At 37.1% G+C, this 16,663-nt stretch overlaps 1 protein-coding gene across 1 annotated transcript in view; it reads left to right on the top strand.

Moving 5' to 3' along the window:
- Positions 1-7,899: 7,899 nt before the first annotated feature.
- Positions 7,900-16,663, top strand: part of FOXP1 (forkhead box P1) — a 281,610-nt gene continuing 272,846 nt past the window's right edge. The window contains exon 1 of the mRNA XM_044661547.1: positions 7,900-8,822. The gene's annotated coding sequence lies outside the window, so the exon portion shown is untranslated. The remainder of the gene's footprint in view (positions 8,823-16,663) is intronic.

The following is a 16,663-nucleotide window of genomic DNA, read 5'->3' as shown; positions in this document are numbered from 1 at the left end:
ACAAGAATATGAGACTGAGGACTGTTTTTCTTTTCCTTCCTTGCCAATTTTTGTATGCTAAGTCAAAATGGCATTCTCGTCCCCATCCTCACTATTGTATGATGTCTATATAGACACTACTTCGTAAACGGTGTACAGTTTTGAATGGGAGTTCAACTTAAGGGAGGGCAAAGGTTTCTTGAGCATTCGTTTTGGATTTTTGTTCCAATTACTATCTTCAGAGGCAATAGGGATTAGTGGATAGAGTATTTGATGGGCTTGAGTTCAAATTGCTTTTGAGAGAGTTACTACCTGTGTGGCCACCAGCAAGACATTCGACCTCCCAGTCTCTTCCTTTGAATGGGTTGGGCTGGATTGCTTCCAAGATTTCCTCCAATTTTAAAACTTTGATCATATGATTATCACTGAGGAGGTTCCAGGTTCTTCATTCCACAGGCTGTATGTATTCAGTGCCCATAGCTCTCTGACCAAGAAACTTTTAGGGGACGTGTGTGGCAAGTAGTGGGACTGGCTGGATGATTTGGAGGAGATTTCAATTTCAGCATTCCTTTTGCATTTCCAGAAGGAAATGAGTAGCGGCCTTTGATATGTCCCAGTCTCCAGTTAATTGGAATTGAAAGCTTACAATGAGATACTTGATTATTGAAACTCATCCTGTACTTTTTTTATAATTTTAAACCAAGCTAAGAAACATGGCATAAACATGATTTGTCCCCAGAGCAAAAATGTTTATAATTATTGGAGAAAGGGATGGTCTGTATCCCTTTTGTATCCTAAGAATATTTCTCTAGAACACAATATTCTAGGCACTAAATTTCAGCCTGCCTTTTTGTATTCCTTAGGCCAGTTATGGTGTCTCCAAGTTACCATTTGAAAACCCAAATCCTCTTGCCCACTATGTCAGGATGAAGACTATTATAACATGCACCTAGTAAATTCCTCAGGCAAATTTATTCTTCAGTCCATCAAGTATTAAAATTATAAAGCCTTCTCAAAGAGAAACATGTGTCTTGCTCCAACATTTGTCCCTAAATCTCTCCATATATGCCAAATCTGTTCTAGCCCATTGGGAAAAAGAAAGAAAAGAAATACTCCAATGGAAAAAGGCAACATTTTCCTCTCATAAATACATACGGGAAACTACTTCCCTCAGAAACAAATCACAAACTTCTGCAAACATGAGAGCAATCAGCAAGAGACCTATAATTCATGATCAGCGAATGCATAAGAAAATAGTCATTCAAAACATTCTACTTTGAACTTAATTTTAATATCTGCAATTACTAGGATCTGGGTGCAAGTTCTGCCTTAGACATGTTTTTTGACCCACAGCAAGACATCTAACTTCTGAATGCTTTAATAAATACTCTAATGCTGTCAGTCACAGAGTAGATGCCAACGTCATTGGTAGGGGACTTTCCTTATCCAGGCAGGTTCCTCTGACAAATCATATCTTTGGTCCCTAGTCAAATTAGTTAAATTTTAAAAATTTCATAGCTCATATTGATAGCAGTTCTACATGAGCAAACTCTTTAAATTGCATGTCTCTGAAACTTATCAAAGTTCCTTTTTGTGTGTGTTTTTCTGTAGCTTATATACAGCAGAATAGTTGAAGTAAATAAAGGTCATTATTACTGCTGACACAATCTTTAGCATGCTAAATGGATCCCGAGCTATAAGCATGCTAATCCCTCCTCTGTTCCAATCACAGGAGCTATGCTTCATATACTTCTGTATACATTTTAGGTTTTCTGGAATTGTTATTTTTGGGAGCTACTGCTGCCCGCCCAAACCCTATAATAGTATCTCTACTGGTGGCGTGACGCCTATTCTCCCATGGGGACCATAGAAGAACAGGCTTCTAGCCCTAATTCCAAGGTTCAGATCTAGTCTATGACAAATTACTGTGTGACCTTGGGTAACTTACGTAACATTACTAAACTGACTAGATGGTTGATGAGGTCTCTACCCGTCCTAGAACCATGATCTTCTGTCCAACTCAACCAGCTAAGTAATCTCAGGAAAGGAAAAAGGACTGTTAGATCTTGTGAATGGATCTTCCTTCATAGTGTCCAAGTAATAGGTTATGTTGAATTGGGGATTGGAGACAAGGGTGAATTGCAGGTTTGGGGTAAGGAAATGGTGACTTTTTTATTTAAACTAGACTTATAATTTAGTTCCTCTCTCTCTCTCTCTCTCTCTCTCTCTCTCTCTCTCTCTCTCTCTCTCTCTCTGTCTCTCTGTCTGTCTGTCTGTCTGTCTGTCTCTCTCTCTCTCTCTCTCTCTCTCTCTCTCTCATTCATTCATACTTTCCTGGTACATATAGTAGAAATTTAATAAATATTTGTTGACTAGACCTATAGATGTGTCTCTCTGTTTAAATTATCCAACAACAATAGGAAGAATAGAAGAAAGAATCAAATAGATTAATCTTTTGGAAGATTGAGATCATCTAACTTCTTTCTCCCTAGACTCTACTTAATCTTCCCATGTCTTTGAATATCTTCATGTTTTTCTTTCAGTCCCAGGGGAAGATCTGGTACTCTTTTCCAAAGCTAACCTTCTACCTGTATATATGATGCCATCACTTTGTAGAGAAAGGAATGAACATTTATTAAGTGCCTCTTATGTGCCATTATTATGCTAAATGTTTGACAGATATTCTCATTTAATCCTCACAACAACCCTGTGAGTTAAGTATTGTTATTATCCCCATTTTACATTCGAGAAAACCAAGACAGACAAAGGTTAAGTAACTTGTCTAGAATCACACTGATACTAAGTGCCTGAGTATTAATAGTGTCCTCCTTGGTTTTTTCTCCATTAACCTTTTACTCTTTTCTTCTACACAAGATCTCTTCTTTTCTAGGGGTTCTTCCACTAGAAAAACCACAAAACCATTCTAACTGACTACACTACAAATTTATGTCATACAAACTCAACTGAGCCTTCAATGCTGCTGGGCAATCCTTCTCATCCAAGTCACTCCCCTCTTAACTGCTGGTGTCTTGCAGGTTTTTGTATTGGGCCCTCTTCTTGTCTTCCATTATATTACCTCACCTAGCAATCTCATCATCCCCATGAATTTAATTATCATCTCTATGCTGATTATGTGCAAATTTACCTATCCTCCCCTCACCCCTTTGCTGACTTCCAATTTTGCATTTCTATCTTCCTTTCAGATATCTCAAACTATATGCCAAGTAGATATAAACTCAACATATCCAATTCTGAACCAATTATCATTTCCCCTTCCTCAGCCCACCCCATTGCCCAATTTCCCTGTGTCAAGAGCAACATAATCTGCCCAGTCCCCAGATTTCATCATCCTTGACTCCTCGTGATCTCTGATAATGCCCTCCATCCCCATTCAATCCATTTCCAAGGACTTTCAGTTTCAGCTTTCAAATGTACCCCCCATTTTTCCTCTGATACTACCTACCATTATCCTATTGCAGGCCCTCATCATCTCATGCTTGAACTATTGCAGAAATCTATTGGTGAATCTCCCTGCCTCCAGTCTTTTCCCACTCTGGTCTATTCCATTTGGCTGCCAATGTGAGTTTCCTAAAGGCAGGTTCAACCATGTTATCCCTTTCTGCTCCCCACCCACACCCATGCCATAAACTCCACTGGCTCTCTCCATAATCAAATACAAGAGTCTCTTTTTGGCTTTTAAAACCCTTCATGAACTAGTCTCCGTCTATATTTCCAATGTATTTACACTTTACTCCCCACCATGTATTATTTGATCCAGTGACACTAGCTTTCTAGCTGTTCCACAAATAAGACACACCATTTGATTCTGGGAATTTTCTGACTGCCCCTCATGCTTGGAATCCTTTTCTTCCTCATTTCAACTTACAGGTTTCCTTTAAGTTCCAATTAAAATTCTATCTTCTATAGGAAGCTTTTCCCAACCCTTCTAATATTTTCTTTCTTATAATTATTTTGTATTTATTCTTTAAATAGCTATTTTATACATATTTCTTTGCTGATTTTCTATGCCATTAGATCATGTGCTCCTTGAGATCAGGGATGGTGTTTACCTCTTTTAGTAGCCCTAGTGTTTAGCAGGGTGTCTGAGTGCTTCATAAATGTTTATTGATTGATTGGTCTGCTTTAGGCTATCTTCCCTGCTTTGCCTTACGTTTTCCTTTATATCTTGAATTGACTCTTCAATACTACTACTCCTAAATCCATTGTTTTTGTCAGATTTCTTCCTTTCAGAAGATCTTACAATTGTCATCTCTGCCACATAGACTTCTCTGGTTGTATAAACCTCAATCTACCTTCTAAAGTGGTCTCTTTAGCTTATCCAAGTGTTCACATAACTTTGCCAGGACTTTGTCCTTTGAGCATCACCTCTTATCCTCTTCATTTATTGAATATGTCTTTCTCCTCTTCCATTTGGATTGTAAACTCTTTGATAGGGGAATATATGTGTAATACATATATTTGTAACCCTGATGCCTAGCGTAATGCATTATTCTTTGTAGGTACTTAATAAACACTTGCTGAATTTAATCAACTTAAGTATTGCAAACACTAATATAATAAACTAGTATAGCAAAAAAAAAATCATTCCATGTGATGAAACAGAACTACTTTTGTAGTAATTTTACTCAATGGACATGATTTGTTGGTTAAGACATGCTGTTCAATGCCATCTGCCCTATTTGACTTCTCTTCAATCTATTTTCCCCATTGTAAAGCCATGTCCTAAGTGGAAGAGGCTTCTTGCATTCCTAATTAACCTCTGATGTCCATAAAGTAAGGAACAGGTGGCTAATCCCGTCAGCAATTAATAGCATGTGCATTCATGACTTTCACAACAAATCTCATATAAAGAGAAAAAGAATAATTACTGAGAAAAATTTAAGATTTGCTTTAGAGGGTACTCAGATAAAAAAAAAGTACCAAAATATTTGACTTCAAAAAAATAAACCCGAGTTATCTTCTAACCTTAATTTATTATATTTTTCAAAATGGTAGCCCCACTGCTCATTCTTGTCTAGTAACTGTCAAGTTAAAGGAACTCAAACTATTGCTACAGTTAATATTATGTGTCTAAGTTGATGTACATTGGGTTTATTATTGCTATTAACTGTAGCTACTTATATTGTACACAGACAGTCCTCACCTATTGTCATTCAATCTTTGTGTGAAAACAAGTTAGATCAAATAAGACTACAGAGAGTTGCTCCATCAGAGTTGTGAATTGATCGTCAACTGGATATTGTTTGAAATATTTGGGATTTTATTACCACCTATTAATGAGAGAGTAACATGGTGTACAAGGGACATGGAATCAAGACACTTAGTTTAGAGTACTACTTCCAGTATCTTAGGTGCATATTCATGATCAAATGGCTTAAATTTTCTCAACTTTCATCTGAAAAAATGGGATAATGGTACTTGTATTGCCCAACTCAGTAGGTTGTTGTGGAGGAATGTGTCCTGTAAACTATGAATCATAATGCAAATGTAAATTATGATGGAGATGATGCAATTGCAATCTGATACCGGTTGGTTAGGGCCATCCATGCCTGTTTTTGAAAAAGAACAATTTTTTCATGCTCACCATGTAACATAACCTAGCAATCTTATTTTATGACTCTGTGAGTGACATATAGCTAACTATATGATAGCAGAATGTTTTTATTTTGATTTTATATAGGGGAGAACTCTCTCCACTATCAACCCCTGCCATAAAGTATTCAACACAGTTAAAAATTTGTAAAGTATAGTTTAATGAGATGAGGATTTATCAGTTAAGGCTGTCATTATATTAACAGAAATCTTATTAGACATAAATTGGCAGATACCTGTAGTTCTTGCCAAAGTCCCTCTCATTGAAGACACTGCTTTGGTTCCCTTTACTGAGGAGACAAGACACAGGAATTATAGATGATGAATAAGGAATATACCACTGATTGAATTTCCTTAAAACACACCATGTGCTTTCACATCTTTTCTATCTGTTCACATTAGGTTTTCTCTCTTTCATTTAAAAAAAAAAAAACATTTGTTTAAGAACGTTATTGTAGTCTTAATCTATGTAAACCATATGCTTTTGGATTATTCATTTCCCCAAAGGCAAAGATTATATGGATATGGAAAACAACAAATACCAAAAAAAAAAGTTTTTGTTTCGCATTTCTTTATAAAATATTTTAGTCAAGTTTTGTAATACCTTGGCATCATGGTCAGTGTTCCCATAAAAATACTGTGCTATATGAAATGATACAATCTATGAAGCATTTCCCATTATGTAGACACCGTGTCTTTAAATTATAGCAATTTCTTAAGATTTTAAAGCAAAATGAGCTCTTAGAAGTGTGATTAATAGCAGGGAATGAGGCTAACACTGGGTCATCAGTGGCACTCCATTACAAAAAAAGGTTGGACTAATAAAAGCATCCATCTATTTGACCAATAAAGCATTTGAATGATATGCTTATAGTTTTTATCATGTAGTAGTTACTTTGTACTGAATAAACTCTGATTTTACGTGCTGGAAAAGGCAGACCTGTTTAGATGGCTTATGCTTGAATACGTTTAATAAGACTCTGTATGTTAGGAAGCTGACATTTTGGCTATGGGTTCTAGTATTGGTGGGATTCAGGTCCAGATATAAAATGAGCAGAAATCTCACTGCACCCCCTGTTCCCCCCGAGCAGTGGCTTCTGGTTTCGTGCTTTGGGCAATGGGGAGACTCAAGGTGAAGAATGATCTCCATATCTATTTATATCACTTGATTGGACTAAGGCACTATATAGGACCCAAATATGAGGGTTCAGTAATTGCATGCACTCTATATGTTGGCTTAGTCACATACCCATGTACCTAGTCAGCTCACAAATATGCTGTCATTCTTAACAGAGTTATATCTAAGCCCATCATAATTACTGTAAAAACAACTCCCACCCCATGGCCTGTGGCAGTAGGTGGGATTCCTACTTTCAATTTCACATACAGAGAAATAGATATGTAATAGAGCTAAAGAGGAAGAACCAGGAGACTATAGACAATTGTAACCTTATTTTAAACAAAACCACCACCAAAAGCTGCCCAATTTCAGATTAAAGGCAACGGCCATTCTTGGTCTTGGAAAACACATCATAAAAATTAAAAAAATATATATTTTTCTCCTTTTTGTGAAGAGGTTGGGGATCATGTGTTAGTTTTGGGAATTGTTTAAAGGGTGGGCATTGCCCTTTTTGGGGGTGGGTGAGGGATGGCAATTGTTAAAAGTGCCTGGGGCAAATAATAGAGCATCAATAGAACTTTTTTTTTAAAAAAATAGATATTTGTTGATGAAAATCTTAAGGCTTATGTTCCATACAACGGCTCTGTGAGCTATTATTTCCCCATTTTTAAAGATGAGGAAACCAAAGCCTTTAAGTAATTTGTGCACAATAATATAACTAGTCGGCCTCAAGAGTCAGGATTTAAATTCCTGACTTTTGTCTTCAAACTCTGATTGTCCAACTTCAAATACTATATGATTTCTAACAAATTATGCTTCTTTTCATAATTTAGAAGACCCATTCCTGGTTAACTCTTGAAAGTCTGAAGCGCTCACTAAATTATACCCTCAAATAGTTTTTCAAAGGAAATGATACATTCCTTTGATTAACACTTGGCATTTAAGTGTAATTACCTACCTGGCAGGCCTTCTGATTTGTCAGACATGAGGGGTGAGGAGGGTAGGTTGGGAAGCCATAGAAATTATTTTGTTTGCTTGTTTTTTATTTTTAAAATGCTTACCTTCCATCTTGGAGTCAATACTGTGTATTGGCTCCAAGGCAGAAGAGCAGTAAGGGCTAGGCATGGGGGTTAAGTGACTTGCCCAGGGTCACACAGCTAGGAAGTGTCTGAGATCAGATTTGAACCTAGGACCTCCCGTCTCTCAATCCACTGAGCCCACCCTACTGCCCCCAATAAGTTTGTTTCTTGAGCTATAGAAAATAAGAGCTCTGTGTTATTTCTGGCCCCTTTCTCTTCATTGGTCCTTCCCCCTTTAAGACTAACACAAAGGAAGATTATTGATAAGAGTTCAAGGATTGGGAAAACCTGACATTATGCTGTCATTACCTGATTTTCCCTCTGACTCCCAGAGTGACCTTGGAAAAGTCCCCTAACTATTCTTCCCAGTCACCCTAACCACATGCATGCTGTAGTTAAGTATGGATTCAGGGATTTTCAGTTCCCCAAACAATTAAGGAAAAAGAAAAGGATTTATGTTCGTTGTTACGGTAATATTCTTACTTGCATCATCAAATTGTTGAGCAACTCTGATGTTCTAATAGAAGAGAGAGAAAGAGGCAGAGATAGAGAGATAGAGAGAGAGATGAGGATACAAGGAGTGGTGGGGAAAATGTTGTGAGTGATTCACTAACATGAATATAAGATCAGAGAATCCTCTCCACCCCTAGTTAAATCTTGAATATACATGGGAAATTACCTCAAAACACATGGTAGAATTTAGTGGCTATGTTGACATGAGGAAAAGAAACTGTTAGCAGGGGTGAACAAAAGAGAACCAGAGACAAATAAAAGAAGAAAAAGCAGAAAGAGGGATAGAGAGAGAGAGTCAGAGAGAAGCAAAAAAATCAAGATTGGTAATTTAGTAGGGATGGTGTAGTTTGAGAACAAGGCAGGCAGGAAGCAAGGCAGATAGGAAGGAAGGCAAAATTGGCAACTTTGGGGTTTCTAGGAGAGAAATTAGGGAACTAAAACTGGAGAAAGAAAAAAAATAATCCAGGTGGAGAAGAATTTGGCATCTGAGAGGAAAGGACTGAAGAAAAGAAAATTAGGTAAATTTTTCATAAATATCTTAACCTTTCAAGACTTTTAATTCCATAGCTTTTTTGTGTTGTTAATGTAAAGGGAAATGTTGCTTCTTTGTACATGCTTTCATCTTTGATTGCTTGGCTTATCCTATAGCCTATGACTTTAGTTGGGCAGTCAGCAGACCATATATTGCTGTATTTCAGACAGAATTGATATAGAATTTTTAACAATCGATTGGAAAAACAACAACATTGGCAGATATATCACCTAATGTTTATATATTTTCAGTATGTTTTGCCTGTTGAAGTTTAGGAATAGAGAAATATTATTTACACTGTTCAAAATTAAGTATCAGTATAGTCTTATATTATCTGTATAGGAGCATCAAATGAATGTAAATCTCTACAGGCTGCCCTTAGTGTCTATTCTTCTCCCAAGAAAGCTTAGTAGCTCACAGTAATGGCTAGGAAACACGTATAAGAGCATACTTAAGCTAGATTATTTTAAAAGATATTCATTCTTAATTCCTTTTCTTGTTGAACAGCCTTATTTTATTTTTCACTATTAAATTTAGTAAAGTTTTTTTGATAAGGTGACACAATCATTATATTGTACATAGTGTATTGATGAATTAATTTAGGTTTAATATATCTTAAAATTCAGCACCACAAACTTTTCAAAATTTAGGTTTTTTTTTGTTTTTTTTTTGGCAGAGTGACTATTTGGAATTCTACAAAATTGTTCATTTGTAGGTAGCATAGGCTTAAGTATATCTTATAATAGGAGTTGCTCATATGGAGAAAGAAGCATCAGGGTATACTTCTTAGAAGATTAAAGATTAGAATCTATGTTTGAGCCATTGATAAAAGAGTTCAGTGTTCCTCAAACCTAAAAAGTCCACTGTTCGGTTGCTTCCAAATTCAGCTTCTCCTGCTTTAAGCTGGGTAAAATATAGTGAAGTTCATCAGCAGGCAGGGAAATCAGAAGGTCAAAAATAGGCGATCATTTCTTTCTCGTTGCTTTATTTTCTTATTTAGAAGATCGTCTCTTTTATTTCTCAGCAGAGGAACCATCAAAGAGTTAACAGGATTTCACTTGATCTTCTGGCTTCGATGATGATGAGTAATGCTAAGTTGGTAACAGCAAATTGTTGTTTATAAGCAAACATGGCATTGTGTAAACAAGAAGTCCTGGGCCCCAACTGGTCTGATTTCATGGTGGTCAGCAGCTGATATATGTAACATACAACCTTTCTGCCTCTCTAAATGTCAGAAGAATGACTGTTTGTTTGTCTTGAGTTCTTCCCAGCTGTTTACTCTGTAATGCATTTGCCTCGACCTTGATTCTAAGAGTGGCCCCTTTCTCCTCCTCCCTGTTCTGTTTACGCTAGTCCTGCCCCCAGTGTCACCTATGAAATCTGTTGATTATTCCACCAGGTTAATGTTAAATTGCTCTTGCAAGATGATGTGTTTGTTCATAAACACAAAAGCTGGGCCCCTTGTTTACTGTACCCATGGCAGCAATCAGTTATTAAACAAACAGTGCTTTGTTTGCGGGGTGTGAGCAGCAGTTTATCCTGCAAGGTCTGGAAAAAACTTAAATGCTAGGATTCTGATAAAGGAGAAAAGGGGAACTTGTCCCTGGAATGTGGCTGAAGCAGCCTTAGGTTTGCTTTTCTTATCTTTAACTTGGATGAAGGGGCTCGAAAGATTAGCAAGTTGTTTGGTTTTTCTAAGAGATTTCCTTAGTGTAATGATGATAGCTACCCAGTTGTTTGCTTTTTTCAGGAGGGGAGAGCACTCTCTTACAAAGAAGACTAACACAGTCATAGAGCATCAGATGGCTAGAAAAATTCTGTGTGGCACAAACAAGGACTTAGCAGGCCTAGGACAGAAGTATACTGCCAGGAGCGAGGTAATCACCCAAAAAGGTGGACTGCCTTTGAGTGACGAACCAGGCGTTGGGGGGGGGGTGAAGATTATAAGCCAGATATTAAGGCATATATTTTTTCATGTTTGAAAAGAAAATATCCACTTTTATTTTGATGCCCCCTGAAGAAGTCCTCTGGGATTTAAGGGAGAGACTTTTAACAAGAAATGAAAATCTCTATGATCAATATTTCAAAATAAGGGTTAATTCTTTTTTATGTTCTGATTACTATTTGTGATTTTTTTTAATTGTATTGTGATTAAAATCCAAGTAGTAGGGGGCATCTCCTGAATCTGTTTGTGACTCTTTGCTCCTTGGACACAGCAAACCTAATTAGACAAGGCTTCAGCAATAGTTTGTCCTTTGGGGTTGTTTTGCAAACAACTAAGAAAAATTAGCTCAGGCCATCTTTGTTTTTTCAGGCCTTGTGTTTGTTGTTGTTTCTGAATATGCCTGTGTTTCAGTACCAGCCAGGACCTGTTAGCAGTTGCTGTAAATTGCAAGGACACTCTCTGAAGAAGGGAAAAAAAAAAAAGGAGTAAGACTTGCAGAACAATGACCTTGAGAGACAAACTTTAACTCTCTTATATTAAATGGGGCCTGTTATTTCATCTCTTGAAAATGACTCAGATATACACATATATATGTATATGAGTTTTTGAAGGATAAAATTAAATAATTGTCCTTTTCACTGCCGAGAAATGCAAGCAACAAAATTCTGATGGATTGTATTCACTAACTTGCTATAGTGATACAATTCGTTATGGTCACTAGAGCGGTTATGGGGCTTGAGGTGAAACAGAAACTACTTGAAGTGTGTAACCCAACAAGCCAGTCATTAATTGACTAGTATAGCTCTTATGAATCAAATCCTTTCTGCATGAAACCATATAAAAATGTTGAAATTAGAAAGGCTCCTCCACTGGCCTCTGGTCTTTCTATATGCTCGGTATTTATTTTAAAGTTCCTAAGACTTCATTAGTTAGAGAAGTGAGAAATCTATTGTGGTGGGTGAAAACAATTTTTAATTAAGGCTCAGTGAATACCTGGCCTGGTCATGCTTTGGATTTCAGAAGCCTTTCTCAGGACAAGGCAAACAAGAAGCCTAAGCAGTAAGGAAACACAAAGTGTTTTTCTTATATTCAATATTTAATTTATCGTTAGGGCTTTGGCTCAGCTAATATGCGAGGGGTCTAGCCTTCTTAATCCTTGGCATTTGTGTCTGCTAGTGTGGTGGGCCTTTCTGCCCTGCTCAGTCTGGCCCCTGGAGCTGTGGACACTTATCTAAAAGGTGGTCTGGGGGGGGGCAGATTGGAAATAATGGAAAAAGAGGTTGAGAATTTGAAAAAAACAAAACAAAACAAAAAAAAACCAACAAAAAAACTTAGACCTCTCTGACTATGTGAGATAAGGAGAGAATATGGCACTTGTACATACTAGTATCCTTCAAGGAAGGGATTTCAGTGCCCAGGAAATGTGGATTAAAGCAGGTCCTGCCCAAGAGAAATTAATACAGCTTTCGATTGATGATTATGTTGAAATTGTAGCCCCTCTCCACCCTTTCCTTTGAAAGGCGAATTATCATATCTTCAGAGTAAGCAACGTTCTGATTCGAAAGAGGGGAACAAGGGCAATATGATCTATTAATGTTGCCCTCACTGGATAGTAAAGTGCTGGCAAATTAAATGCCTTAATTCTTATACCATTTGAATTGACCATAAACATATATTTATATTATAATATAAATACATCTATGAACACATTTGTGCATATGCAGTTAACATATATTTGTGCATATGTAGTTAATATGTTCATATATATGAAAATATGTACTCATGTAACATACAAGTTTTAGGAGTTTTCCTTTTATTGTTTAAATTTTCCATTGATTCAGATGATTTTGGTTACTAAATAATGCATATTGTTCTAACTGTTCCTTAAAATTTTTTTAAACCCTTACCTTCTATCTTAGAGTCAATATTGTGTATTGGTTCTGAGGCAAAAAAAAAAAAAAAAAAAACAACGCAATAAGGGTTAGGCAATAGGGGTTAAGTGACTTGCCCAGGGTCATGTAGCCAGGAAGTATCTAGAGGAAGAGACCAGATTTGGACTGATACTTCCTGTGTCCAGGTCTGGTTCTCTGTCCACTGAGCCACCTTGCTGACACCCTTTAAATGCTATAAGAGCTCAAATCCAAAACTCAAATCCAAAACAGACTTTTTCAATGAAAGGAAATAGGCAATTTTTCAAAAAGAGCAAAGGATGAATTGATGATGAAGTCACTCTGTAGACAAATGGACCCTCCAGTGCTTTGTTGAAAGGTTAGGTTTGCAATAGAAAATGAGGTACCAGGTGGCCCATAGCTCAAGTAAAGGGATTTGGGCTTCTCACAAAGGACATGGAAGAGAGAAGACAGTGCAGCTTTAAGAGCAAGAGACCTACATTAACTTAGATGCCCCTTTTTCTTTCCTTGGGTCACGTGCAAGAGTGGTATTAACAATAATACTAATTATACACTTGGGTCTCCGAGCCAGATGAGGGTAGTGTTCCCTCCCTCACTATATGATTCCTCTAACTTGCCAAAAAATAAAAAAGCCCCAAACATTTGGTATCAGATCTAGGGTCCTGTGAGGCATGCCCAGTTTGCCCTTGCTCCTCCATCATTGGGCAAATGCTGCTTTCTTTTCATCCGGGGGTGAGCAGAGGTGACTAGCCCCCTTGTGGAACAGATGCCAGTGCCATTCAGTGGATCATCTAACAAGGATGTTTTCAGAGAAGTGTGATTTGTTGCTTCTCCCCTGGGAGCCCCAGCATATCACCTCTAAGATGTGCTCAACCTCTGCCGACCCAAAGCTTGGGATGAGTCCAGTTTTGCCCCTTGCTCTCCCAGATGGCGATTGGAGTGGCTTTCTCTTTGTGCCATGAGGCCCCAGAAGAATGAGGCTCTTGACAATCTCCTTCCTCCTGGACTTTTATTTCTAAGTGCTAAATGAAATTTCAGATTTTAGATATGTCTAGACATACATAGTGCACGATAAAGTTGATAATACATTAATCATTTCTAACAACAGGTAATATGCATAATTTATGGTGTTACAGTGCTATCTTTTTGATATTTATGATGGATAATGCTCAGTTTTTGCCCTCATATTACTGCTTTAAATTATACCACAAGAAAATTAATGAGAAAGTAGATTTATGGGTTTCATTTGTTTGTCAATTCGGAAATTAATTGGGTGTTAATTTTAGCCGTCCCTCATCAGACCAGGTCTTTAGTATGTGTGCATTACTTTGCATTCATTGAAGCCTACCTCCCATTTACTGTGGGTCACTAGCTTTGCATACATTAAAATAGCCCTCAGGCTCATTCTCTTGATTACTTTTTGAACTGCCATGCATTAGAAAATTTACGCCTTTCTGTTATAATTATGAAAATTCAGTATAGGAAGATGGTGCTTGCATAACAGTGAGTACACAGTTTTCGGTCTTACATTAAGTGCCTGAATTTTGTTTTTACCTGTGTGCTATCACTTGATACCGGAGCCAGGGGGACACGACTGGAGGACCCCCAAATCTTAGTGGCTCATTGAAAATTCAGGAGATTATCTCTTTGATGAAGAAATATTAGGAGGATGGCACCCCCCTCCCCTGCTCTTGTCACTATTTTATACTTTTCCTCTGTTTCTCCTTACTAGATAGCTGTCATGAAACCATCACCCTTAGACAATGACTCAGCACTGATAGCTGAGACCAAGGACCTCTAAGTCACTTTTTTCCACCTGCTTCCTTCACCCTCAAGTATAATTTTTAATCCGTTCAACATAATCCTTTGTCTCTTCAATTCCAAATTGCCTTGCTTTTTATGAATGGCTAAACCTCAGAAACCTTGGAGCTTCGATTTCAAAAAGTTTAGGTATTTAACATCAGCCCATGGATCTTATGTAATGTCTCTTCTGCTGGAAAATTAGGATGGAAATCTTCTGGGGCCTCCATTTGACATTCCTGCTATTTTAAAAATCCATTCATCTGGAATAACTGGAAAAATAACCATCTTTAGTTTTGACGGTACTCAATCTCCAAGGTATGCACAAGGGCAAAGCTGAACCCAGTGATCTAGGAGGCCCCGGGCTTTGACTGTGCCTGGGAGCAAGCATGGCTGCTCAGCCTTACTGCCTGAAACTGTGTCTTTGTTTGAGTTGGGTTTTCACCTAAACTTTGCACATAAAAATGAAGCAGCTGGTATGCCAGGGAACTATGCAAAGGTATGAAGAATAGGCCTGATACTTTAGTTTTATTTCTTTACAGACCGAACCAAGTGGGGTCATTGTATTTTTTTCTGTGTGAAACAGAGGCACTTTTAAATAATAATAATAATTAAAAAAATTTAAAATAAAGAGTAGAGCTCATTGTTCGGGAAGATTTTAGCCCCAAAGGCACATCTTGAAAACCTGAAAAAAGACAGAGCCCATAACCCTCTCTGGTTGACCAACTGATTTTAAAATAATGGACGTAACTTCTGAAATAATGAAGTCTCTCTACCCTCCCTCTAGGATTTGGAGGGAGCTTTTTATGGTCCTTTGCAACTGCACAAAATCCTTTATTATTCGCACATTATGTATAAGACAGATATGATGAGACTGAAATGATTGGGTTTGGGGGGGGGTTAGAGAATAGGGGATAATCACTTAATCTTTTTTTTTCCCTGAAAGTGATTTTGCTATTAACTTTTCTACTTTTCTCCCCATAGAAGTAGAAACATATTTTACAAATCTATGTTTAGTTTAATTTACACATCCTTTCATGACTAGGCCAAGTTCTTTAAGGGCATTTATTCTACTTCATATAAATAATTGATCAGCCAAGTTAATTTACTTCTGCCTGACTTGGTCAACCTTAATTAACTGCCCTGGAATAAAGACTGAACTTTTTGTTAGCTTAAAATCTTTCATAAGCATGATAACAAGGGCTTTATTTCTCTTAAGTTTTCTGCACCAGCCTTGTAACCAAGGAAATAATAATAATAAATTCCTTCCTTTCTTCCTTCCTTCCTTTGTCACTTAATTTATTTATTAATGCCCTGTTTTTCTACCATTTTAGACATATATGAATTGATATTCTTTATTGAAACAGCACCAGAAGTCCCAATATTGTTTTAAATTGTCTGAAATTTTGATAACATTGTTTATATTAACATGCCCTTCAGAAAAGCTACATGTCTCCAGTTGGTATGGTAGATTATATGAAATTTTCAACCTACATTCAACCTTTAGCACTTGAGTAATTAAGAATATATTCAGACCAAAATACTCCTTTATGTAATTCAGGTCCCAAAGCCTTTTCCTTTACAAAGCAGAAACCTAACTCACAAGCCAAGCACTGCTTGGCATTATTCCTACAAAGCTTGTACTGTCAGATTTGGCAACATCCTTCAGAACCGCACAAAGAGAGATCTTGGGCCTTCTCTTTTAATTGTTTATTAGAGGTTGCACTTCCCCATTCCCGCTGCCTCTGCCTTGTCAAAACCAAGGAAATAACTTTTAAAGACCATAAGTTTTAGGAGTTTAACTCGAATGTTATTGCTGAGTTTATTGTCCTGTCAAAATTATAGTTGCAGAATTAGAACTTGCCAGATAAACATTTTGGGTCTAGGTACAGAGTTTATGTCTGAGTTTTCAACACAGTAACCGTTTTTTAGTAGAACAACTCAAATAAGTCCATAGACCAGTATATAGACTTTTAAAAAGAAAACACTTTTTCTTTTGTTTAGAGAAAATTAGCTATGATTTGGACACTCGCAACAATTGTTAGTTGCTTTGTTTCCCACTGGGAAACAACTGTTATCTATCCTAAATGCACTGACAATTACTTCCTTTTTCTGTTGTTTGGGTAAAAAAAATTTTTATAAGAAAGGCACTATTGCTTTTGGAATAAAATG

The sequence above is a fragment of the Gracilinanus agilis genome, chromosome 1, assembly GCF_016433145.1.
Source record: "Gracilinanus agilis isolate LMUSP501 chromosome 1, AgileGrace, whole genome shotgun sequence".
Taxonomy (NCBI): domain Eukaryota; kingdom Metazoa; phylum Chordata; class Mammalia; order Didelphimorphia; family Didelphidae; genus Gracilinanus; species Gracilinanus agilis.
Note: the sequence above shows the minus strand (reverse complement) of the source record. Positions and strands in the feature narration are given on the sequence as shown.